Consider the following 26,015-nt stretch of genomic DNA (forward strand, 5'->3'; position numbering starts at 1 on the left):
TTCCCAGATGGATGACAGAAGAAAATCTGAACCTCTACCTCAGCCGCCACCTTCTCTAATGGCTGAACATAAACCTTTCCTGAAGCCAGCAATTTCCTCACCTCCCGCATGTCCACTCTCGGCAGAAAGGCTAACAGGGTTTCTACCATTGTTTAAGGCATGTTGCACCAGCCTGCCTCCCTCCTCAAAGACTTATAAGGGTCCACTCCCAGTGACTGAGCTTCCTGGACCTTCCAACTCTGCTTCAGGTCCTGCAAGTCCTTCATGCCTTTCTTCGAACCATGAGTCTCTTCCTCACCAGAAGCCACCGTTTCCATCAGTACCACCTCCAAAGACAAAGCACTCCTATCATGGAAGTCCATCTGCCTTTGCCCACAGGCCACCATTTCCATCAGTGCCACCTCCAAAGAAAAAGCACTCCCATCATGGAAAGAAGATGTCTCGTGCGGGTGGCGGGCACCCGAAGACGGCCGTAGGAGGGGGTATACTGTCACGACTCGCTCCCTTCGCTCCCGTTCCCACCACTTGGGGGCATGATTTGGGGTATATTCCCTACTGGACCTTTCCTCCGAACCTTATGCTACGGTGCTGTGATGAATTGGGAGCGCTAAATCCCTATTTTCCAAGCTACTTCCCTTCCGGATCCATTCCAGGTTTTTGGCAGCCAGCATGCTTCTTTAACCAAATGACTATGCTTCCCAGAATGCCTGGCCCACTGCTCCACCTCCACCCTTGCAGGACAAGGTTGGGTGGAGGATAGGCAACAGCTGTGGCTGCAGGTGCAGCAATCAGCACACCTGAGGCGTGTGCTCGTTAAGCAGCTTTAAAAGCCTCAGTCTTACTTCAGTCCAGCGCTGGTCATCGTTTGCAGTGTTCCTGTTGTGACTAGTCCCTTGTTCCTTGTTCCTTGCCTTTGTACCTAGTTCCTAGTTCCTGTTTTCTTGTTCCTCTCTCGGATTCATGCGCTAATTGATTTCTGCTCCCTTGATTCCCTTTTTGTCTTCCTCTGTTTGCAGGCAGCATTTCTCAGTGCTTTCCCCTTTTAGATGCAGCCCAGTTTGTCTGTGTTCTATATTTCTTTGACTCTGTCCTTTGCTGCTGTAAACCCGTATGCCTTAGCCTTCCTCTTAGATTAGCTTCCTGTCTTTTCCTTGGAGGGGTAGGGAGAAGTTTGCATTGGTTATTTCGTTTTTCCCTGCTCCTGATCCTTACTTTCTATTGGGATCCATTCCATGTTTTCCATTGCACTTCTGCATTTATTTCCCATTTGATTATTAGGTGTGGTGTGCGGTTGTAGCTAGCTCCTGTGTGAATGCTTATGTTTTCCTCACTAATTTGTAATCACTATTCCAACTTAGGTATTTAGTTTTCCTCCCATTGCTGTTATAGCCTTTCTGGGTCCCAGTTTCATCAACAGGATTCGTGGGCTAGCTGACATTCAAGAGGTTTATCTCGTCCTCGTGAGTACTGTTCTTTAGTTCCCTTATTTAATACCATCAAAAGTGTTAGTTCACAGATCCTGTCATTGCTTGCCCTCCACGTGGGTTTAGCGCTGTCAGTACCTGTAACAGCAATTGGGGGTAAGGCGCTTGCCGACTTTCCTCGCGGTCAGGTGCTTACCCCACATCCCTTTTCATATATTGGTTTTGTTGTCACACTCTATTTGCACTCCTGGGTTCTAGCATACATGAGTCGTTGTTCCTGGGTGCACGTAGTTTAATTCAAAGCTATTCACTGTGTGATTTAGTGCACATTTCCCTTGCCATATTCGCTGCCTTTGTACTCGCCTGACTAATCCTGACAGATGGTGACGAAGGGGAAGGGTGATCCTGTGGCCAGGTGAAATTGAGGGTTGAAGGCTCCATGACCCAGCTGCAGTTGTTCAGTGGGTCATGGTGATTTGTGAGGGAGGGGGGTGTTTTGTTGTTGATAGTTGCCTTGCCCTGCAGTGTGATAGGAACCCTGGCATTGTAATTGTGGTATCCTATGTACATGTTGTGTTCTGCTGATAAATGCCTATTCATGTGTTGTGTTTACCTTTCAGGTGTGAGGGGATAGTTGTGGTTTGACATGCTGGGGTGTACACATGGTGAATGTTCACATGTGATGTGTAGAGGACACTGATGGTCACTTGATTGCACATGCATATGTTGCGTGCATGTCCTTACTGACCCACACACTTGCACTATGATGCACTACATGTACAACCACCCTTGGATATCCACATGTACACTCTGTTTGCCTTCTGGTGCCCACTGTGTCCCTGCAGCACATGTTCTGTGACCAATTATGGATCCTGTACATGCCTAATTTGCTTTTTGATGTGGTTTGTCGCTTAGATGTGATGCTCAGGGTGTGCATCACACACAATAGCTGTTCACTGTGCCTTGCGCTGAGCAGTGTGTTGCAGGAGTTGGACACAGCACACAGAAGCTGTAGTGTTGATTTTGCAATGCACAATGTGCATGTAGACAGGCATTCATTGTTATGTTACGTCTACAACTTTTGTAATGCATTTGGGAATGACTTATTTTGGGTGGGAGGTTGTTGGTCAGTCATTTCATCTGATTCCATGTCAGGCATCATTGTCTGATGCCACTGTACATTTTTGACATGGCAATGTGTACCTTATTGGTACTGTGTTGGTGTATGGGTATTGCTTGCCATGTCATGTTGTGGTTTGGGAGGGCTTGAATGACATAACAATGATGGTCATGGCCTGTTTTGCAGGTGTGTGTGATTCACACCTTGCATGTCAGGGTCATCCGCTTCTCAAAGCAACTAGCTGGGGGTAGATCTTTCTCCATGGCAGGGGCCTCCCTCTGGAACAGCCTTCCTGCCTCACTGGAACTTGAGGAGAACCATATCTGGTTCCGGAAGTACCTCAAGACCTTCCTCTTTGCTTCTGCTTTCTCTCTCCCTCTCCCTTGCAAAATTCTTCACTGGAACTGCACTGGATCTGCAACTGGGCCACTCTCACCAACCTCGGTCCCTGGCCCAGCCACTCTCCACTTGCACTGCCTCCCTGGCAACCCCTGCACTGCGGGACTGTCTCTCTATCCCTACAGCCCCCCCTTCCCAGCACTTGTCTGCACTTACCTTTGCAGTTGCCACCAGCTGGCCTATTTATTTGTTTTTTAGTCTACTTACCCTGTACTGCACTCCACCCTCTCCCCTGCACTTTTCCCTTCCCCCTACCCCTGCACTTGCACAATCTAAATGACACCTGGCCTAGTAGTATCATTGTCTGTCTTCCCTTGTTCCCCCCTCCCTGCCTCGTCGCACCTTGAAACACTTGTGTATAGGCACGTTACAAATGCTATATCATGTCATGTCATATGTGTGCCTTTTGGTCACACAGGAAAGCTTGTGTTTAAGTAGCTAGGGATGCAGACAATGTGGCACTTCCATGGCAACTATCTCAGGGTGGTAGGGTTGTGACAGTTGACTGTCTCTTTGTCATCATCGATTGTCACCTGGTATGTGCCAGGCCTGTGTGCACTCCGCAGGGGTGGGAGTTTAGGTGAAAAATGGGGCCACAAGCTGGGTCCGGGCTTCCTCGCCATGTGCCTGTAGTTGGGGATGTGGGGGCACCACCATGTCCACCGGTACGCCCTGCCGTGTTGCAACATTGTGCAGGACACATGCTGCCACAATGATCATGCACACTACTGGGAGTGCATAGAGTAGCTGCCCGCCAGAGCGGTCAAGGGAGCGGAAACGTGACTTGAGCACTCCGAATGTGCGCTCCACTATGGCCCTGGTTGCAATATGGGCGGCGTTGTATCTTACCTGGGGTGGTGTGGTTGGGTTCCGGATTTGCGTCATCATGTGGTTGCTCAGACGGTAGGCACTGTCCCCTGGGGAGGTGTAAATGGTTGTGATTATTGGGGTTTGTGTATTTGTGTGTGTGTGTGTGACATGCATGCATGCATGCATGTGCAAGGGCATTTGTACTCACCTAGGAGCCAGGTGTCGCCATGCTGCCCAGCTTCCAGGGCCCGGCTCAGGGCGGACATTCTGTATATGAAACTGTCATGGGTGGAGCCAGGGTAGTTTGCATAGACAGAGGTGATGATTCCCTTTGCATCGCATACCACCTGTACATTGATGGAATGCAAGTGCTTGCGGTTTCGGTAGATGTGCTCAGTGGCCTTAGGTGGACGTAGGGCCACATGGGTGCAATCTATGGCACCAAGCACTTTGGGGAAGTGTGCCACCCTGAAAAAATCCAGGACAACGGCCTGCCTTTCTGCGGGTGTTCTGGGCATGTATATGTGCCTGCGGACTGAGGGGCGCGCTGTTATGATTGCCAGTACCTGGTGTAGGCAGCGTGACTGCGTGGCCTGTAGGACCCCCCCCCACTATGGCAGTAGTCCGCTGAAATGACCCAGTGGCCAAGAAGTGCAGCACATTGAGCACCTTGTCCAAGGGGCTCAATGCTTGGGAGCAAAGGGTGGGGGATGTAAGGTCATCTTCCCACTCCCTGACCAGGTCTAGGATGATATGGGGTGGAACCCTATACTTGCCGTAGACCTGGTCAGCAGGCATCCCAAAAAGGCTTGTCCGTGGTGCGAAAATGCGTGCCCTGGCTATTCCCCTCCTCCTGCGGTGTCCCACGATCAGTGTTGCAACAAATGGGGCATTCATTTTAGCTGTATATACGTGTTTGTTGTTTGCACGCACTTTTATACTGTGCGCGGGCACGCTTCCGCCTGCCTTCGTGTGGCAGACGCGTTGCTGCCTGTGTTCATCTTTTGCCGTGCGCGGGTTTCCCGTATTCGAATCCATGAATACGGGGTGTTCGCGTGTGTGTGGGCGTTCCGTGTAGTTCCCTGCAGTACTTCCCCAGTTACGCCTTCTTTTTCACGCGTTATTCCCCATTCCGCATGTTATGCCCACTGTTCCGCCCACTTTGCTTGTGTGCGCCGCGCTATGTGCGCTTTTGCTGTGCGCGTAGCGCATGCCGTGTGTGCCCGCGTGCGCCATGGCAGGATTTGACGCACGGACAGCGGGAAACACGCGCAGCGTCTTCCTTGAATCGCTTGCGCTGGGATTTTCGGCGCACGTTTGCTCCAAAAATCGACCCCATAGTCTCCACCCTAAAATCTCCTATTGTATTGCCTCATAGGGGAAGATCAGAAGAATAACTGAAGACAGAGCGGTAGCAGAATGATTCAGGAGGCCGGAGGTTCGCCGTCAGTTGGGTTCACAAGTTAAAGAAAACTTTGCATCGTTAGCGAGGATTAGTTATGGAAGTTATGACATTTTCAGAGCAATTAAAAGCAGAATAGGAGTCCAAGCACAGGAAGTGGGTTAGGACTGGCTGAGAGAGCGTGGACTACAGAGGCTCATGGATGTTGTAGTTTTGAAATAGAGAAAAGTTTGTTGAACACTTTTCAAAGGTTTTTTATATGTGTTTTGTTGAACTGCTGAAGAGTAGAAATAAATGAAGATGAAGCATAATGCTCACCTCCAGTCTTGTCAAAGAACTATGACCGCTTCTTTACTAAAGCAAATTGTTCCTATAATGTCCCCGGGCTCCCCTCCATGCTGCATCCAACATACACATACCAAAGCGCTTTGAGACAGCCCAAAATACAGCAAACCAGCCTCCTGTCAACACAAACGGCTCCATACGCTACAGCCTTCCTCGACCCCACACAGTCCAAGGAAACTGCATCAGTGTACCTAGGTTCATCAAACAACCCCCCACTACTAACACCACACACACCTACCCATGTCATGTTCACCCATCCCCGTTTCTACCACCTGTGTGCCACTATCAATCTAATGATTTTACCAAGAGACAGACGCATGCAGTTGTGGCATTTTGCACAACCCCCCCCCACGCAAAAAATTGGCTATACTATCCTCTCCCAAGGCCTCCCGAATCCCACCCCCTTTCTTCCTAAGCTCAAACACACTATCAGATTGTGTTTAACTGACACAACTCTACGCTATGATACAATTAGTTAACATCCTCTATTTGTTTGCATCTCCACACCCTTAAATAATGCAGCATCAAGATGAAGTCTGGCCTCTCCTACCCTTGCAAGGGTACCTACTGACTTTTCAGGCTCCGAGCTAGAACAGCTCAACTAATTATACAACTCCGCAGCCTCTCTTTCCCCATACCAGAGGAATTCAGATGTACCAAACCTAGCTCCCACACTGCACCCCCACCTCTACCTTACTCTTTACACTGTTCCCACTAGTGAGGCCCTCTTCTCTTGTGATAACACTCCTCATATGCCAGCAGCCAACGAGGCACTAGCACTTTACTGTGCCTTAATAAATGCACGCTCCCTGGGAGCACACGACATTGAGGTCCACAACCCTATACACGACCACCACCATGACATCTTGGCTGTCACAGAATCCTGGCTCCACAGTGCCTCACGCCCCTTGCCTACCTTAGCCATTCCCCCTAAGTTCACCAACTCAAGAGCCAATCGCCCTAATACCCCTGGAGGTGGCGTTGCTCTCATTGGAAAATCCTCCCTCCAAATCAGACCCACTCCCATTCCCCCCCTAACGTTTTAAAACACTGCTGCTCAAGCTGACCACTGACCCTAAAACCACCTTTAACCTGCTCTGACTGTACCAGCAACCCATCTCTCACAGCCAACCTGACCTAGATATTCCTTTCCCGATCAAACTGCTCATCAAACCCCTGACCAAATTCGCCCTTATGGGGGACTTTAATCTTGGTTTCATTGACCTAGCTGCCCAGAAAGCTGCTCCTCGTATGCAAGCACTAGGCAACATGAATGTCTTACAATTTATCTCCTCACCCACCCACACCAAAGTGCACACATTGGACTGGATCCTAACTGCTAATGCAACTATCCCCATTGCATTGATCAATACTGTACCGTGATCTGATCACGCCCTCATAGAGTTCGATCTCTCACCAAACCCGCCACCACTGAATCACCTCCCTTAAGGCCAGCTCTAGCCCAAAACATATATAAGCTTACACACGAAATACTCAAACCCACCCTGATCACTTTGTTAGCCGCACACACCAGGCAGTGTGCCATGACCCCCGAAAAGCTAGCTGACTGATACCATCACAACCTTGTCCTAAATATGGATTGCCATGCCCTGCTTATAGCTAAAATTTCTAAATCACACAATACCACCAATATCTGGTTCTCAGAAGAACTGATTATTCAGGAACAAAATAGGACTGGATCATCTCTGTGGGCAGTACCAGCCCCAGGTTTGCCAGAACCCTGTGTGAGATTGTGCGGCCCCAGACCCTGCCCCCCCCACCACAAGTGCAGAACATCAGGGGGCTCAATTATGTTTTTTAACTGATACTAGAACAAGCATCAGCTGAACAAAAGAACTGTGTCCCCTGATGTTCTTGTAAAGTGTGTTTAAGGGCATCTTGCCACCAGCTCAGTGTCATATAAATAGTGTCTATTAAATAATCACTTCTTTATGGCACTGTTTACATGACAATAAACTGAAGGCAATGTACCCTTTTTTTGCTGACTCGTGGGTGCACCCTTGTGCAGCTGCACCCTCTGAGTGCACCTTGAGCCGGCGCTGTCTGAAGGAGACACACCATCCCATAAAACAGAGCTGCTCATAGTAGTCGCACCATTCTGACTAAAAAACCTTGATCCAGCTTTCTCTACCCTCTGCATTTATGGCGCTAACATAACAGTCCCAAAGCATATGAAACCCCTAGGTGTATACCTGGAAGCAGAGCTGTCCATGACCAAGCCTATCAAAGCATTAGCGTCATCCACAGCCCACACCCCCAAACTCATCTCACTGAGTGGCCAATTTATTTCCCCTAGTAAATGCCTTACCCTCGCCAGAGCCCTCATTATCAGAAAACTTGACTATTGTAATGTACTCCTCATGGACACCACTGCATCTTATCTAACTAAACTACAACTACTGCACAAGAAAGCCTTGCACGCTGCACTAGGCTTAAGTAGATCAGACCAGATCTCTGCAACCAAACGAGAGGTTCACAGGCTACCCATTAAAGCACATATTGGGCCTCATTACGACCCTGGCAATATGGAGTGAACGGTGCCGAAAAAGGTGCCGGCACCGTTCACTCCGTACCGCCGCATTACGAGTTCCCCTCGCAGGACACGGTAAGCACGCCTGGGAAAAACAGGCGTGTTTACCGGATCCCACGAGGGGAAGAGGGAACAAACAACGGGCCATCTCGTAATGGCCCGTTGTTTGCTCCCTCTCCGATTCCCATTCAGCCCTATCGGGGCTGGAATGGGAATGGGGAAGGACCGTGTCGGGTCCTTGGAGGGAGGAATTACCGGGCCTTCCAAACTCGGAATGGCCCGGTAAGTCCGAGGACCCAGACCCTGATGCGATTTCGGCGGCAGCCATGCCGCAAATAGCAGCATGGTTACCGCCAAACTCATAATGAGGGCCTTTGACTTCAAAACTCTGACGATTGCACACCACTGCATCCACAAAAAAATCCCATATACCTCAACAACACCATCTCCATGAAGCAATATGTGCGCTCACTAAGATCAGCATCCAGTATTGCATGATTTGTGCCATGCTCCGAAAAACAAACATTGGCAAAGTCAACAGTGTGGGCTTTGGTGTGTGTTGTGAATGGGATATGTTTTCTCTAAGCACTGCCAAGGACACACATATTTCTTATAAATTAAGTGACTGAAGGCACTATCGGTTAAGACATTTTTATCACACCAGTAGCACATTGACAGTTCTAATTAGGCCATTAACTCTTGGAAGAGGGATTCATAATAACACTGGCAGGCACTTAGTTTGATGTTAGTGCTTGATATAGCTAGCTCCAAGAGATCCCAGGAGGATGTGTTTTGGGTGGGGAAGGGTAGTTAGTGGTTGGGTGGCTGTGGCCTCTAGAATTAGCATGTACATAGGCAGTGAGTGTGTGGTTAAATAATAGACGGAAAACAAAGCTGTGTGTCTCCTCTTCACATCTCATCTTGTATCTGTTCACCAATGTAACAGTTTTGGCTTAAGCACCACCAAATTAGTAGAACTAAATAAAGATTACCTCAGCTGTTTCTAGGCCTGCACAACGCTAAATGGAATAAACATCTAAAACTCCTGGTATGATATATAGATGACCTTTTTGGAATTTGGGATGGCTCCTGGGAAGACTTAGATGAGTTCTTCAAAGTCATGGACACAATGGCCCCAGAATTAAGTTCACTTTCAAAGTGAGTCAGTCCTCTATTGAATTTCTCGATATAAAAATCTATCTTAAATCGAGGAAGTTTCCTCCATTCATACTAAATCCACCGATAGAAATAGTCTATTGCAAGCCAGATGTTTCCATACAAAGAAGACCTTTTTGAGCATCCCGCTCAGTCAATTCCTGAGATATAGGCGAATTATCTCAGATGATCTGGACTACACCCACCAAGTCCAGTCCCTCACAGACAAAATACTTCAAAGAGGATATGACCCAGACTCTGACGCTCTGATAACAAAAGAAAGAAAGGAGGTTGAAAACCTGGTGTATGTTACCATTTATTCTCACCAAAGCACCAGGATCAAGAAAATTGTTAAAAAGCATTGAAAAGTCTAGTCATTTGATCCCACATTAGCTGAACTGTTTCCCTCTCCACCACGCTTTGCTTACAGCAAAAGCAGATCCATCAGGGATAACTTGATTAGAACAGACTTCGCAGCAAAAAGGATTAAAGACCAGAATTACAAATGGACTCTTCCCTGCAATAATTGCAACAAATGAAACGACCTTAAAAAGGGTAATGACATCACCCACCCACACATGGGCCACAAAATCAAGCTATGCCACTTATCAGCTTGTGGCACGAAAATATAATCTATGGCATCAAATGCCCTTGTGGACTCTTTCATGTCGGGATGACCACAAGAAAAGCCAAGACCCGGTGGTCTGAACTGAAGTCTCATATCCGACTAAAGGCTGAAAGATCTCCAGTGGTCCAACACTTCAATAAAGAGTCACACTCAATTGCACAAGTTAAATGTATCATACTAGAGCATGTAGTCTTACCAAGAAGAGGAGGTAATATTGCTAAGTTACTGCTTCAATGCAAACTATTCTTGAATGATCGATTAGACTCAAAGTGGCCGATTCATGGAACAAACGTGCGCCGAAAATCTTGCCGAAAATCTTGGCGCAAGCAGGCGCAAGCGCGAAAAAACAGGCGCACGCGCACGCGTGTGATTCATGGAAGTTCCTGCGCGTGTTTTCCTCGGGATGTGCGCCAAACCCGTGCATGGCGCACACGTCACTGCAACATCCCGAACGGCGTGCGCGACGCGCACAGTGAAAGCGCACAACCTCGGCGCATAAACCAGAAAGTGGGCGGAACATGGGGCGTAACGCACGGAATGGGGAACAACGTGAGAAAATAAAGGCGTAACTGGGGATGTACTGCAGGGAAGCAGACGGAACGCCCACACGCACTCGAACCACACGTATTCATGGAATCGAATAGGGCAAAGCAGCGCACAGCCAAAGACACGCAAAAGCCGAAACACATCCGCCACACGAAGACAGGTGGTAGCGTCCCTGCGCATTACAAAAGTGGCAATATATAGCAATGATGAATGTCCCATACTGCGATTGGGCCTGTGCGAGCGGGGCACGTGTATTTCGGAGGTGCGTGGGAAGTTTCACACGCGATTGAGTGGGGTACGTGTATTTCGGTGGTGCGCGGGAAGTTTCACACGCAATTGAGCGGGGTACGTGGATTTTGGAGGTGCGCGGGCAGTTTCACACGCAATTGAGCAGGGTAGGTGTATTTCGGGGGTGCGCGGGAAGTTTCACATGTGATTGAGCGGGGTACGTGTATTTCGGGTGTGCGCAGGAAGTTTCACACGCGATTGAGCAGGGTACATGTATTTCGGGGTGCGTGGGAAGTCCTTGAGCGAGCGGGGTACCACTCACCGTCTGCGTGTAGAAGAACGCGTAGCCAACACCCACCCGCTGTGAAGTAATAGCGTGTGAACCCCAACGCCTGGAAAACACACGCACCGCACCCCACGGAAAGCACGTACAGAGCAATGGAAATCCACGTGGGATCTTCAAGCCCTGCCAGGGCAATGCCCGTATGCGATACGTCACAGACGCGCTTACGCGCTGAGGGCCTTTGGTCCAATGAAATCGTGTATGCGTGCTGACGCGCTTACGTGCTAAGGGCCTTTGGTCCAATGAAATCGCATATGCGTGCAGACGCGCTTACGCGCTAAGGGCCTTTCCTCGAATTACACGCTGACGTGCAATTTTTTCATGTGCCAAATCACTCCGTATCAAGCTGGCCATGCGAAAACACACGGAAGACCACGCTCCTGCCCAAAAGGCTGAATCACTGCCCCCCAGAGTCCCGAGCATGCTCCCACCTGCCATCTGCTGCTGCCTGACGGTCTGCTGCCCTCGAGCCATGCCATTTGATGCCTGCACATCAGCCATCTGCAGGGGTCCAGTTGCGGTGCCCACCCCTGCTGGAACAGAAGACTCCCGACTGGGATACCATCGCTCCACAGCCCAGTCCCAGGACCCAGTTGCCCACCCACGCCTGCCTCAGGGGTCACCATGTCGGGGCAAACACCATCTGAGACCACTGGCGACCCCCAGGCAGAGAGGCGGAGGGCCACCAGCTTCAGTCAGAAGGAAGTTGGTGTCCTGGTGGAGTTTGTCCTGGGGCATTATGATTCCCTCTTCGGATCATCACAAGCCGACAAGGAAGGACGGGACAGGATCTGGGACGACTTTGTGGTTGCCATCAAGGTGGAGGGGGTGGCAACCCGCAACATCAAGCAAGTCAAGAAGCGCTGGGAGGACTTGAGGTCCAGGGCCCTCATAAAGGCCCGGCGCCTCGTGGAGGGGGGCCGGGGCAGCATGAGTACCATCCAGATGAGGGTCCTGCAACGCGTACGCCCAGCGCTCCATGCCCAGATCCTTGAGAGGCAGACCCGTCTGGAGTCGAGCGGTAAGTGGCCAAGCATTGCTGTGTGAGACAGGGCATGTTGCAGTGTGCTGGTTGTCTGATACTTGCCTGTATGTGTGACATAGGCCACGTACGCATGTGTGTGTGCAGGGACATCATGGTCATGCATGTGAGACCAGTAATGTGTGAACCACACGGTTGGTGCATGTGTTTAAATGCAACATGGGGAGCCCTACGCGGAATGGACACATAAGAGCATGTCAGTCTCTGTTCCTGGACATGGGTGGGGGTGAGGGATGTGTGAGGGATGGGTCCTGATGCTATGTACATGTATGGTGTCCATGTCTGTGTGTCTGACCTGCGTGTCTGTGACTTGTGAATGCCATGGATGCATGACACATGTCTGTGACAATGTTTAGATTCACTGATGCAGCCTAGTTATCCTTGCATCCACTGTGTCTGGGGTGTACGAGGCCAGATGGATGAAACTACGGTGAAGTGTATGCATGTGATAGGCATGACCCATGATGCATGTGAGTTCCAAAACAACATTGTATGTTTCAAGAGTCCCTTGGACATGTATGCTAATGTCCATAGCATGCGCAATGCCTGTTACTGCATGTGTTTTGCCTGCACTGACCCATGTGTTGTGGAGGGACATGATGGAAGTGATCTTTGACAGTGCCACTCATCTGCTATTGCTTCCTGTCTAGGGGACCATTGTACAGTACCCTGATGCTTGTGTTCTATGTCTCCCTCTACACAGCGCCAAGTGAAGAAGAGGGCGGAGACGGTGTTGTGGAGCAAAGCGGCGGGGATGCCCCCACGGCTGCAGCGGAAGGGGTGGGTGAGCCCCCACAGCGGCTTGCAACGGCGGAAGACGGTGTGGAGCCATCCAGGTTGGTGGTTTCCACAGAGGAGGAGACCGCTACTGAGCCGCACGTGGGGCCTGGTGGGGGCATCCCTGCTGGTGCAAGTGGTGCAGTCCAGGGGCAGGAGGCAGCACAGGTCGCCGTGGAGGGGCCTGTGCATGTCACTGTCCCTGACACTGTGACTGCACCACCATGCACCAGCAGGGATGCCCCATCCCAGGCCCGTCCGCAGGTAGGGGGGATGTCCATGTCATCTGATGGACGAGGGGACCCCTGGCCGTATGGAGAAGGTCCTGATTGGTGTCGCGTTGCGCACGGGTGTCATTCGTGATGACGTGCGTGCTTCCCGGGGGGAGCACGCACATCATCACGAAGAGCACCGTGCCAACGTAGCCCAGTTGGGAGCGGCCATGGTCGGGGGTCTCGTACATGTGTAGGTCACTCTGGCGACCCTCTCCTCCTCTGTGGAGGCTATGCACCAGTTGTTCTCCATGCCGTCTTCTGGCCCAGATGCCACCAGGGCCACCTGTGGACCTGCCCCACACCAGCAACTGGACCCCAGCAGATGGAGGATGTGACGGCATCATCGGGCAGGGCACGTGCACGACGGCGTCGGTGGATTCCATCAGCCTGGATGCCATCGTGCTGGCAGAGGCAGTTGCGTCGGAGGCAGCGGCAGGCTCGACGTGGGAGGCATCATGGCTCCGGGCCATCAACATCAGGGGGGCAGGCATCGGCCGGAGGGCAGGAGAACCCTGGAATGGGAGTGTCTTCCGTGTGGGAGCGGTTGGGCCAGCAGATAGGTGCGGAGCGGTGGCGGGCGGAGGAGGAACAGCTCACAATGGTCAGGGCGGAGAACTCCATGCGGAGGGCGCTGAGGCGGGCTGAGTGCCTCGAGGGTATTCGCAGGGAGTTGGAGTTGGACACAGCATTATCCCTGCGAGACCTCGGGGCCAGGGAACATGCCCGCCTCCAAGCCATTGAACAGGAGTTCGATGATGCCCTGGCCCATGACATCAACCAGTGAGCCGTCGGACTAGCCCACCGCCTTTGTATATAGTTATTTAGGTTTAGGTTTCATTTCTTTATTATTATGATTTGGAGTCCACGGACTTTGCTCCACTTTTTGTACATAGTTGTATTTTAGATAGGGTTCTTGGTATGTTTCATTTGCTTTTGGGATAATGGACCCTTCAGACTTTTGTTTTCAATTTTCAGGACATGTATATACTTTCTTTTAGTCATATTCACATGGAGTAATGTTTTTTTATGCTTTCCATCTTTGGATTTCATTCTATGGACTTTAGGGATGCACCACTTATATTGTATTTCTTTTCTTGCTTGGATTTGACTTTCTTTTTCTTATTTCAAATATTATTTCTTCATTTGCATGTGTGTTTTTCGATTGGACATTTGTTATACTTTTTTAATACATTTCTTTATTCAATATTATTGGTGTGGTGTACAGTGATGATTTTGGTGCATGTCTCCATGAGCACTGGAACAGTCATGTGTTGCAACTGTGTGGCTCTGTAGGACATTTTCAGACTATCATGGAATGGGCGATTTACTAGGGAGTGGGTGCAGTGGTTCGTTGGGTGTTTGCACTGAGGGGTGGAGGGGTGGGATTTGGGTTGGCATTAGGGCCATGGGTCTGTATAGTCATGGCGTGGTGTTTGAGGGACATGTGTGGGGGCCTGCTGGCAGGTGCCCCACACTGCTGGGGGGTGGGGGTGCAAGGGGACATGAGTGGGACATGATTGGGGGGCCTGCTGGCAGGTGCCCCACACTGCTGGGGGGTGGGGGTGCAGGGGGACATGAGTGGGGGCCTGCTGGCAGGTGCCCCACACTGCTGGGGGGTGGGGGTGCAGGGGGACATGAGTGGGGGCCTGCTGGCAGGTGCCCCACACTGCTGGGGGGTGGGGGTGCAGGGGGACATGAGTGGGACATGAGTGGGGGCCTGCTGGCAGGTGCCCCACACTGCTGGGGGGTGGGGGTGCAGGGGGACATGAGTGGGACATGAGTGGGGGCCTGCTGGCAGGTGCCCCACACTGCTGGGGGGTGGGGGTGAAGGGGGACATGAGTGGGTCATGAGTGGGACATGAGTGGGGGGCTGCTGGTAGGTGCCCCACACTGCTGGGGGGTGGGGGTGCAAGGGGACATGAGTTGGTGATCAGTAGTGCAAGGAGACATGTGCCTTTGCTGGGGGGCATGCCCATGTTGGGTGGGCCAGCTGCGGGACATGACCAGGGGTGCAGGGTAGTCCCCTGTGGTGTGGGCTGCCTGCAGGGGCCGTGGAGGGTGTACAGGGAACACCTGGGAGGACCCACACTGCCAAATTACGTGTAGGACTCCCCGGCACCCCCGAAATACACGTACCCTGCTGAAATCCCATGTGTAACTTCCCGCGCACCCCTGAAATACACGTACCCTGCTGAAATCACGTGTGAATCTTCCATTGCACCCCTGAAATACACGTACCCTGCTGAAATCGCGTGTGAAACTTCCCGCGCACCCCTGAAATACACATACCCTGCTGAAATCGCGTGTGAACCTTCCCGCGCACCCCTGAAATACATGTTCCCTGCTGAAATTGCGTGTGAAACTTCCCGCACACCTCTGAAATACACGTACCCTGCTGAAATCGTGTGTGAAACTTCCCGCGAACCCCAGTAATACACGTACCCGGCTGAATTTGCGTGTGAAACTTCCCGCGCACCCCTGAAATACACGTACCCCGCTCGCACAGGGCCAACCGCGTGTGAAACTTCCCACGAACCCCAGTAATACACGTACCCCGCTTGCCGTGCTGGTACTGGGTTAGCGCAGCCCTTTGCGCTGGATTTGGGATTTTGATGGCTTTTCCCTGCGCGAGGGGCGTTCTTGGGGGGTGTAACTGGCGCTGCTGCAGGGTTGCTGCGCTACTGTGCCCCACGGTGGTTTTGGTCGCTGAAATCCATGAATACGCTGTGCGCGGAAATGGATTTTAGCGCACGCGGCTGGCGCAGAGATTCGCTCGTGCACACTGTGCACCAGCCGCGTGTGCCACTTGTGCGCTAGATTCTATGAATTAGCCCCAAAGTCACCGAGAGGGATGAGCGTAGGCTGTGACATGAGTTGCCATTTATAACCAAGAGCACCTTTGCTGTTTTGACAACTTGGAATCCGTGGTTCACCGCTCTTCACCACCTATGAAATGCTTTAAGGGACATATGTTGACTGACACATGAGTTGGCACCCCCCCACCTGATTTACAAATCAAGTCCATCAGCCGAACACTTATTAATATCACCATCATCTTTAAATTTGATTAACATTCCCAATAGACCATTTTCCTTTCTGGTAGGGCATTAATACTTTTCCAACACAACGTTTCCTAACATCCATGAATGAGCAATATCTTCTCATAACAGCTCTGAGCCATTCTAAGATGGCGCTCCATGAATCCTCCTTCACACGAGTCTAAATATGGCTCACGCATGCGTCGTGGTTACCCTGACAACCGCTCGAGCTGCAACCAGCCCTGTGAACTCTACAAACGCAGCTTTGTCCGTGGCTCACAAGTAAGCAGCCACACTGCACCCATTACTTATTATTCATTTTTTTTGTCCACGCGATCTATAGTTACTGACTTCCACACCCTAAACCCCCAGATTTCACAGATGCAATCCAGTCCAGTAACCGCCAAAGTCATTTCATCACGCGGATTCCGTTCACTGTGCGAAGTCTCGCTCCATGAGTTGCCAGCCTTTCCAGTAACAAATGGTAAGCATATTAGTCCTTGCCAATCAATACTGTATCTTTACATAATTGCACACAATTATTCATTTAGTAAATACCGCTGTGTTCTGCTTTCTTGCAGACAATGTCAATCAGCCCTGCTCGCCCTAGTGGGCACGCTAAATAGGCTGCCATTTTTGAACCACTACACCAAATTACTTCCGAGGCTGACTCGTCCGTGTTGGTGAGTACACTTACATTTCTATTAACGATATACATGACTGTGTTGTGCGACACAGTGCTTTTCATTCAGCGACTGGTCCCACACACATTCACTTAAACCCAGGCTATATACTTTCTCTTTTATATTTCCTTAAGAATTCCTGTAGAGTTTCTCTGCTCTGTTCCCCCATGTTTGACGGAACACTTACCTCGACAATTGGGCCACAATTGTGGAATACAGGTCAGTTATTTAACAATCCAACTACAAGATAGAGTCTTAAACATACCCCCACTGGGAAAACAACCTAAAGCATGCCTTATTTGTCTATTTCAGAAATTCCCTTATGTCTTGTACCTGATGAAGGGCGACACCCGAAACACGCAGTACGCATAAAGGGTAAAACTGCACTCCACAGTCCCTTTGCAGTTGTTATGCTCCTTACATGAGACCATATATATTTTTATTTCATGAAATGTTAAAATTGTCAATGTTGCTATGCTTAATTTGATTTTGTTGTTTAATTCTGTAAACACACATTACTCATTCATGAATTTTGGTACCTCCATGTCAGAATTTGACGAATGTGTTTGATATTCATGACTAATTAACTTCTCATTGATAATTGTGCAAAACGATTCATTGTTTTGATTCCATTTTTCTTTGTGCTTCCAGCATTCCATTACTGTTTATTTAATGTATCTGCTGATTTTCATCAGACTACAGCCTGCCTTGTTGTTTTCCCCCATCCAGTGGGTGGACCGCTTATCCCTCATTTCATTACCTGTCTTGTAGCCAAGACACACACAGGAACACCTAAACCAGGCTTGTCCAACCTTTTTGAATGTGGGGCCGAAGCATTCACTTTTTGTCACCCGGAGGGCCGGCGAGCCAAAAGTGAACACCCTGACCCAAAGCAGTATATTCAAAAGCGATGGTGTGTGACCTTTCACACAATAGCATCAAGGGCATAGCCATGCAGTCCCAAAGATAGCTTTTGGTGTCGGGGGCAGTGATGAAAGGTTAGTTTCTTGTGATTTCTTCCAGTGTGTATGTGTTGATATTTCTCGGAAATAGTGGGGGCGACCGAGCGTAGCGAGGGAGCTATAACAATATAGGGAGGGTTTGGGGGGGTCCCCCCCAAGATTTTTTTTTCCAAATATGGGGCTGAAATTGTGCATTTTACAGCAGGAAAAGTGACCAAAAAGCCATATGTTTACAATCAGTTCTAAAGGGGAACATGTACATTCCATGTCACCAACAGCAGACAAGAACATTGTAGAACACAACACATTTTAATGATCACTGTGTCCACAGTGTAAGACAGCACTGTCACTGATGTAAAACATTGACATGCTGGTTGTGCCCAAAATATGCCTCTGTAGCAACATGTCTGTGCTGGCTGTTACCAATTTAGGCCAACATTGTCCTGTACAAAGCATGATTACAAAGCCTGTGCCTGAGCATGTGCAGTGTGCCCAATACATATGGCAGCTTACCTCTGTAATACACATTCATGACTTCTGTGGTAATGAAAGAAGCATAATCCAATTCCAGGAGACACCTGAGGTAATAAAAGTCCTCCGCCACGGCCCGGTTTATTGGTCGGACCCAAATTGCAGAAATCAATTAATTAATCGTGTCCACGGACCCGACAAACATTGAATAAATAAATCGGGCAGGGGAGCCGACTTATGAATTTCCCGGGTGGTGCCCAAATATAGGAAGTGACATAACCAGCACTTATATTACCGCATTTGCACATAGTCGCCAACTTGGTGCGAGGGGAAGGGGGGGTGCAGAACAGTGGAAACATTGGCTTGCATGTATTGCATATACTGAAGGCAAGTAAGAAGGAGGTTTAAGCCTTCCAGTTGCATCCCAGTAGGCCAATACTGCCCCTACTCCACCCCTCTATAATCATCCAGGTTGTAGTAGCCCTCAAAAGGCAGAGCAACACAACTAGGATAGGAGAACGAAATGCCATCCCATCCTGTGAGTGTGTCAAACCTCAGAGCAAAGACTGTGCGTGTGCCTTGGAGCACAATCTCACTAATTTGGTGCAATTCGCGCAAGTGGGTGCATGGGAATGCCATGCGTGTGTGTGGGCTGCAGACCCCGGATCACTTGCTCACTTCTTCACTGTGAAACTCTGTCCAAGGCAGTACTGTCCCAATGGTGAGAAGTGTCATATTTTCACATTAACTATGCTTAAGCACTTTGGGTTATTGAATAGTGCTGCTACATTCGGAGTAATTCCATCCCTTTAAATATATTAGCTCTTGTATAACCACAACAGTGTTGATTTATTCTGATGATGATGAAGATGATGTTAGACTTGCTCAATAGTTCTGGTTCTGTATCATTAAATGTACTTCAGATCTTCGGAGTCTCGGGAGGATAGCTCAGGAGCAACACAGGTTTGATCCCGCTGGGTACATTTTACCTCTACATCGGTGCACCCCTCTTACCAAGAGGGGTGCACAGATGTACAAATACACCCAACCCAAAACGATTTTTTAGAAATTGGGGGACAGACTTGCTTTGCATCTGTGCCTCCATTTCTAAAAATCGTTTTGGGTTGGGTGTACCTCTCCATCCGTGCACCCCTCTTGCCAAGAGGGGTGCACAGATGTACAACTACACCCAACACAAAACGATTTTTTAGAAATTGGGGGACAGACTAGCTTTGCATCTGTGCCTCCATTTGTAAAAATCGTTTTGGGTTGGGTTACTTCTACATCTGTGCACCCCTCTTGCCAAGCGGGGTGCACAGATGTACAAATACACCCAACCCAAAACGATTTTTTAGAAATTGGGGGACAGACTTAATTTGCATCTGTGCCTCCATTTCTAAAAATCGTTTTGGGTTGGGTTACTTCTACATCTGTGCACCCCTCTTGCCAAGCGGGGTGCACAGATGTACAAATACATCCAACCCAAAACGATTTTTAGAAATTGAGGGACAGACTTGCTTTGCATCTGTGCCTCCATTTCTAAAAATCGTTTTGGGTTGGGTGTACCTCTACATCCGTGCACCCCTCTTGCCAAGAGGGGTGCACATATGCACAAATACACCCAACCCAAAACGATTTTTTTAGAAATTGGGGGACAGACTTGCTTTGCATCTGTGACTCCATTTCTAAAAATCGTTTTGGGTTGGGTTACTTCTACATCTGTGCACCCCTCTTGCCAAGCGGGGTGCACAGATGTACAAATACATCCAACCCAAAACGATTTTTAGAAATTGAGGGACAGACTTGCTTTGCATCTGTGCCTCCATTTCTAAAAATCGTTTTGGGTTGGGTGTACTTCTACATCCGTGCACACAGATGTAGAAGTATACCCGAACCAAAACGATTTTTAGAAATTGAGGGACAGATGCAAAACAAGAGCATCTTGCTTTGCATCCGTCCCACAATTTTTAAACATTGTTTTTTACCCGGCTTTTACCCGGGCCGCCAGAGAGAGACACAGTATGGATGGAACAAAGGACCATCCATACTGCGTCTCTTCTCTCCGGCCTGGGGGGCCGGAGCACCCGCATACTCTGCGCCCCTGAAACTGGGCCGTGGCCTGTAACTGCCTCTGGTGCTGGAGGCACCAGAGGCAGTTACAGCCCACGGCCCGGTTTATTTATTTATTTGTTCAATGTTTGTCGGGTCCGTGGACCCGATTGATTTGGGTCCACGGACCCGACAAACATTGAACAAATAAATAAATAAACCGGGCCGTGGCAGAGGCAGTAACAGTCCTCCGCCACGGCCTGGTTTATTTATTTATTTGTTCAATGTTTGTCGGGTCCTTGGACCCGATTAATTTATTTATTTGCAGAAATACATAAATTAATCGGGTCCACGGACCCGACAAACATTGAACAAATAAATAAATAAACCAGGCCGTGGCAGAGGCAGTAACAGTCCTCCGAGACGGCCTGGTTTATTTATTTATTTGTTCAATGTTTGCCGGGTCCGTGGACCCGATTAATTTATTTATTTCTGCAATGTTGGGTCCGCCCAACATTGCAGAAATAAATAAATTAATCGGGTCCACGGACCCGACAAACATTGAACAAATAAATAAATAAACTGGGCCGTGGCCTGTTACTGCCTCTGGTGCCCCCCCCCTTTTAGGGGGCACCAGAGGCAGTAACAGTCCTCCACCACGGCCCGGTGTATTTCTTTATTTGTTCAATGTTGTCTGTACAGCCTCGCGGGCCACATGAAATGGCTTGGAGGGCCGCATTGTGGCCCGCGGGCCGTATGTTGGACAACCTTGACCTAAACCATAAGTAACGTTCTTTCTGACAAGCCTACTATAGTCTTCTCTTGAATGACACATACTCCCAGAGTGCACCTCTACAACCTTTGTTTCTTTGTGATTGTAGTCCAGCATGCACCACTACAGGCTACACCCATTTTCCCTTATGGAGATACGTTTAACGAGATAGTGATAACACACTCACAGCCTAACTCACTCCACAAATACCCTTACAACAGAATCATTCCTATATAGAATTGGATGATGGCGTCAGAGCGTCAGCGCCAATGGAGAAACTGTAGCAAGCGTTGAATGCACTTTGTTTCCGTTGAGCCTCACCCTTTACGTAATCGCTTGCCGTCACCAACTATGAGGTTTACCAGTTCCAATTGCTCTCACCTTTCACAAAATAAGCATTGATCACAAGCAGGGAAAAAGGCAGCTCGGTGGACGAGAGGCAGGCAGACCTTCGAATAATTACCCAAAACCCTGGACGTTTAAGACACTGCTGTAGCTGCATTATAAGCATGCATAGTAGGCTCCTACAGAGGCACTCGTGCATAGAGACGTCAAGGTCATACAAAAGGAACACACAAATCAAAAGGAAACATTTGGTTAGAAAAGTAAAAATAACTTTGTACTCTATATCCTGGACATCTTGAAAATAACATGGAATAACATTTACGTAACATGCACATTTTTCATTTAGATTTGTTATACAAACCAATTATTTTAAACAAAAAAAGCACATTCATTTTGGTTTAAATGGACAACTCTTGTGTATTTGTTTTAACGTTAATTGTCCATCACTTATTGGAGTCTCTGCAACACATCTTCCAGACAGGAGCTGCTGTAGTCACCTATCGGGTGTTCGATGAAAAAGCAGGCCTACCTTCAGCACCAAATGCTGACTTATCCATCAGTTTAGACATGTTCCCCTATCATGATTCGGGGATGGCATTGTGCTTCCATATGCGTTCCACAACATTTAGAATGGAAAGCAACGCAGAAAAATAATTATTAAAATTAATAAAGGCAATACTTATCGTAGTATCTTTTTCAGAAGCATAACTGAAGCATCACATGGCCATAAAGTGCACCAAAAGCTTATTAAAAAAGTATGAAGAAAAACGTATTTTTTTTCAAAACAGGCTATGTGTGCACGTGCGTATCGTTTCTATAATTGCGTGTGCGTGATGTCTGCCAGTGACGGCAGGAAGCTCTAGAAATATTTTAAACAAATGACTTCCTACAGCAGCCATGATTACCTGTGCTCCGACTCCAACGTTTACACGCCTCTCTCCCTCCTATCAATCTCCCGTGCGTGCTCACAAACAACCTAAAGGTGGCTGCAAGGGGAGGGGTGGGTGCAGGTGCGAGTCCGCGATGCAGCCAACCAATCAGGGTTCAGCCTCTGAGTGAGGAAGAGAATGGAGCGAAAGTCGACTGCGGCTGTATTAGAATGTCGGGGAAAGTTTGGTAACTGAAAGGGGAGATGGGTGTCAAGATTCAACTGAACATGGTTTTGCTAGTCAAACCAGAATATTTCAGATCCAGTAATTATATTACTAAAGTACTAATCCAATGTGTAAATGTATCTCTTCAAAATATGTCATACCATTCATCAATTATTTGTGATTTTTTACATTCGTAATAAAAGCAGTTATCCTGAAAATACAACAGTTAAGAATTAAATAGCAATTTTGTATTAGCACAATGGAATACAGAAAATGTAGAGAGATAGTGTTGGTTTTCACTATTTAGATTAAATAAAACAGGATACAATTCAGAATTAATAAGTCACCATTGACCTCAGATATAATACAATACAATTCAAAATGCAAAAAGAGCTGTACTAAAATGTACAATAAAAACTGCTAAAAACTTTGAGTTTTTTTTACCATACATTTAAAAGCCTCAATAATATACACAATAAATCATTAATGAAGCAATCATCGACACAGGACAGAACAAAATTCATACCATCATTGACATGCCTAATATTATTAACATTAAAATGTCTCCTCAGCCATAGGCATCTAAAATCTAAAAGAGTTCGACAAATAAATAAGAAATTAATTAGATCCTCTTCTGCCCAAAGCTTTGTATTAAACAATAACGTCATCCGGGCCCTCGGTGGTAAGACATTCCAATGCACCATTGCGATGATACGTCTTTGTACCGGAGAGCGATTGAGACTTAGCGAGAAATTCTCACAGTAAATGGAATGAGCATTCATCAAGTGGCCGAGTGAGCATATATTTGCCATACAATTTAATGCCTGTTAAATTCTCTTCTGTTGTTTTATAATCCAGCAACCCCTAATTCATCGAAGGCAATTCCCTATTTTTGCACAAGATGGAACAGGGGTAAATAACATAAGTTGCTGCATTTGCTAATTCTTCCCTCATATTCCCAATATTAGGTTTCATCACCGGGACAGAATGTAGTTTACGAAAATACTCTAAAAACCTACATTCAGCCTGAACACCAATATTTGGAACCCTGGATCCAACGCAAGGGGAGATCCCGGGCTGCTGGACAACACACCCAGCAGCTTCTCAGGCAAATGCGTAAAATGTGATCTAAAGAAGTGAAACTCACACTTCCCCTGTTCTCACTGCTGTGCAATATAGTGGAATAAATCTTAGCCTCCAGCACGTCAATATATTTATCAAATCGAAACCCACCAAATTTTGTATAAAACCTCCTGATCCATCCCAGACTTGTCCGTAAACGATTTTCTACTGATGCTAAGTGTGCAGACCACAAGCAGCTGCTTGAGAACCTGCCTCCCAAGTAGCAGTATGCATCAGCCACACCAGTTATAGATGTTTTCTTTTTTTTTTTACCCAAAGACAATGATCTTGGTTTTCTTCGGAATTAATCTTAGACTGCTGTCTTTAAAATAATCTGACACATATTTAAAACTACTGGCAAGTCCCTTTAGGGTCAGATCTAATAATATAGCATCATTTGCACAAAGAAGAGTAGGGTGCATTACCCCATTCGGAGAGGGGGATGTTTAGGGGAAAGATCTTGCATCCTTCTTGGAACCCCAGGCCTTCCTTCACTGGCAGAAGATGTAAGGTAGACTGTACCTTCAGCCTGGGTCTGAATGAGTCCTTCTTCTTACTCCTTTCAAAGTCGTCGGGTGATCGGCAAAGTGAGGGGTTCAGTCCTCTTTTAAAGCCAAATGGGACCCAGTGATTGGTGCAGGCTAAGCCTACCTTAATGAACAATTCTGGGTCCCCACCAACAATCTTCTGATATGCGTGAGGTCAGGACCAGAGTGCTTTGCAACAGGAAAGGTGAGGTGTGACAACATAAACTCCTAAATCTCGCCCATTTTCCTGTCAGTTGTACATCAAAGTGTCTCTCTGGTTAACTGAGCCCTCTGTGGCTCTTGATCAAAGTTCAGGTCTCCCTTGAAGTTTTTGATGAGAGCAGACTTCCTGTCTCCCTTAAATAACATACTTCTCCCTCTGAAAGTGGTCTGCTCTGCAGGGGTTGCTACGGTAAATAATGGACCCAGACAGACCATTCACATATAGAGGGGTGGGAACTATCTTCAAGTTGACACATTCCATATCAAAGACGTGTTAGCCCTGCCTTCCTGGTATCTGTTCTGCAAACAAGCGCCTTTGCAGGCTTGCCTTAATTATTTCTCATTAGTATGCACTGCCACCAGCTGAACTAGACAATAGAGAGGCAGATACATGGAGGCTTTGATATTTTATTTAGGCTGCTATTGGCTGAAGGAAGGTGTGCCTTCCCCCTTCTTGAGATGCTTTGATGTAACCATGGCTGTCACATTCCAGCTGAACATGACAAGGGAGGATGGTGCCTGTAGGCTGTTGTCCCGGAGTACATGTGACTATGCATTTTGTGTGGTAAGCAGGGTAAATGTGCGCGGAATGGCCTCACACATTTTCAGAGGTTGATCGCACAACATTCATTTTCATTTTCATTTTTTAAAAAATCAAGAAAGCCCAGGGGAACGCACACAAACCCATGCAGTTGGTCGAATTCCTCAGAGATGTCATGCCTGCTGCAATTAAAAAATCTGTAATTACATTCCTTACTCTCATTTCTACTCACCATCTTACCTTTTATTGTCAAATGAGTCACCCTGAAATGTACATCAACGAGTGTCGGGAGATTCAATGTTCAAATATCATTCATTGAAGGCCTTATCTGACTCAGCCAATATCAATATCCGCAGCACATCAGCCAGCCTCTTGCTGCAAGCTGGCCATAGGGATCATGTGACTTTGGCCCTGCAAGCTGTGTCCTGTCGTTTGGCATGTCAGCAGATAGTCTTAAAGAGGGGGCAGAGCCTAGAATGGTTTCCCGTGGGATTCAGGACCAACATACACACCCTTAGCAGTCTTAAACCCTGGCCAGGCTCGGACTGGCATATAGGGCAATAGGGCAATGCCTGAATTAAAAACAGAAAAATGCTAGGATGGGCCCGTTTTAGCCAATGTGGGCCATTTTGATGTGACACTTCACTATGCAGCTGATAGTTTTGGCCATTGCTGCTGAATAAATATTCTTTAAATTGCTTCGTTTGTATCACATTTTATCAAAAAAACTCCTCCTTGGGTACTATTCAGTCTGCCACAAAAGGAGTGAATTGCCATTTGCAGCCGTGGGCCTCTTTTTCATTGGTGCCTGAGACAATTGTATGCCTCAGGCCGACCCTGGCGATAGTGCACAGCTTCTTTTATGAATAATTACTTTCATTTCTAAATAATAAAATAGCATCACATCCTTCCCGTGCCTGAACCTTTCTTCGTATACCTATTTTAATACAAAAAAGTAACAGTAGGAGGTTGAGCTTTCTCTGCTCAGGCGACTATACTTTGGAACTCTCTTCCTCAAACACTCTAGGCATCTTGGATCATTTCACTTTTTACAGGCAATTAAAACCTTTTTCGTTGACGTCCTTTGAACCTGCTGTTATTAATATGCTCTATATTTGTGTTTGAATGGTACTAAGCATTACCG

The 26,015-nt window shown here is 48.0% G+C and overlaps 1 long non-coding RNA gene across 1 annotated transcript; it reads left to right on the forward strand.

Annotated features, from left to right (window-relative positions):
- Positions 1–16,347: 16,347 nt before the first annotated feature.
- Positions 16,348–17,331, forward strand: LOC138521241 (uncharacterized). Its single transcript, XR_011282984.1, has 4 exons — positions 16,348–16,567; positions 16,665–16,766; positions 16,901–16,985; positions 17,079–17,331. It is a non-coding gene; the product is annotated as an uncharacterized lncRNA (long non-coding RNA).
- The last annotated feature ends 8,684 nt before the right edge of the window (positions 17,332–26,015 follow it).

Source organism: Ambystoma mexicanum, chromosome 1q (genome assembly GCF_040938575.1).
Source record: "Ambystoma mexicanum isolate Mex_15411 chromosome 1q, UKY_AmexF1_1, whole genome shotgun sequence".
Classification (NCBI taxonomy): domain Eukaryota; kingdom Metazoa; phylum Chordata; class Amphibia; order Caudata; family Ambystomatidae; genus Ambystoma; species Ambystoma mexicanum.